This window comes from Talpa occidentalis, unplaced genomic scaffold, assembly GCF_014898055.3.
Source record: "Talpa occidentalis isolate TD23 unplaced genomic scaffold, MPIMG_talOcc4v2.1 talOcc4.15, whole genome shotgun sequence".
In the NCBI taxonomy this organism is placed as follows: domain Eukaryota; kingdom Metazoa; phylum Chordata; class Mammalia; order Eulipotyphla; family Talpidae; genus Talpa; species Talpa occidentalis.
In genome coordinates, this window is record NW_023601543.1 from 67,239,064 (window position 1) to 67,240,610 (window position 1,547).

At 41.8% G+C, this 1,547-nt stretch overlaps 1 pseudogene; it reads left to right on the plus strand.

Annotated features, from left to right (window-relative positions):
• The first annotated feature begins 370 nt into the window (after positions 1-370).
• LOC119246759 (inorganic pyrophosphatase-like) lies at positions 371-1,239 on the plus strand (annotated as a pseudogene).
• Positions 1,240-1,547: the final 308 nt, after the last annotated feature.

Sequence of the window (1,547 nt, forward strand, 5' to 3'; positions counted from 1 at the left end):
CAAAGAGCAACACAATAAATAGATAAATACATAAATAAATAGTTTTATAGGAAGAAGAGAGGGAGACGAGGTAAGTGGTTTTAAAATAGTTCATTTTGGTACTCACACACTTAAGCTATTCTTGGCTCTACATAATTAGTTACTGATTCTATCCTCAGGCCAAAAAAAAAAAAAAATCTGTACACTTCAGTTCTCCTGATGACTTCTCAAACAATTATTTGCTTGATGGTTTCTTACAACAGTTGGTTTTTGGCCCAGTTCAAAGGTTTCTGGCCCAGTTGAAGAAACACAGGTAGCAGATGTCTGTCCTTGTCAGTCAGCACTTCATGTGGGCTGGTGTCTCTCTGGAAAAGGCGGTGTCTCCAGCGCGATGGAGGGCTTCAGCAGTGAGTAGCACTGCTGTGCCCTTCACCCTTGAGTGCTGAGTCCTCTTGAAGAATGAGAAAGGGCAATATATACCTCCATTTCATGATATTTCAATCTATGTAGATAAGGATGTGTTCCGTGTTCCACATGATAGCTGAAGTACATGCTGGTCTAATGCAAAAATGGATATTGCTGAAAGGACCTTTTAAATCCAATTAAACAAGGTGTGAAAAAAGGAAAACTCCATTAAATTGCAAATTTGTTCCCTTATAAAGGATCTATTTGGAACTATGGGGCCATCCCTCAGACTTGGGAAGACCCTGGACATAACGACAAACACACTGGCAATTGTGGTGACAGTGATCCAGCTGATGTGTGTGCAATGGAAGCGAGGTATGCGCAAGAGGTGAAATAATCAGGGTGACAATTTTGGGCATGTTGGCTATCTATGATGAGGAAACTTACTGGAGTGTTGTTGCCATTAATGTGAATGATCCTGATGCAGCTTATTATAACAATATTATTGATGTCAAGCAACTGAAACCTGGCTACCTGGAAGCCCCTATGAACTGGTTTAGGAGGTATAAAGTTGCTGATGGAAAACCAGAGAACCAGTTTGCTTTCAATGCAGAATTTAAACGTATGGACTTTGCAATTGACATTGAAAGCACTCGTGACCATTGGAGAACATTCGTTACCAAGAAAACTGATGGAGAAGAAATAAGTTGCATGAATACAGCAGTCTCTGAGAGTCCATTCAAGTGTGATCCCAATGCTGCCAAAGCCATTAAGGATGCTTTACCACCACCATGGAAGTCTGTCTGCATAGGACCAACTGGTGTGGACAATTGGGTCCATCACCAGAAAAACTAAGAAAATTCTCTGAAATACAAGCTGATATTGTTGTATCCTGTTCATCTGGAAGTGTTAGATGCAAAAGTAGTAGCTTTTCAGGGTTTTAAATATATAGAACTGGGGGACCTCCCTGATGGTGCAGGAGTTAAAGACACAGTGCTATCAAGTTGTTGGCTGCCACTGCAGCACATTCGATACCCCCGTCAGGGAGCTAACCCATATGGTGCAGCAGACCTTTCCTGTCTTGCTTGCTGCTCCCCTCAGGAGTGTATTTCAATAGATCTGCCTGTTCTGCTTCCCACTCTGTCTCTGGTAAATCCTCTCAT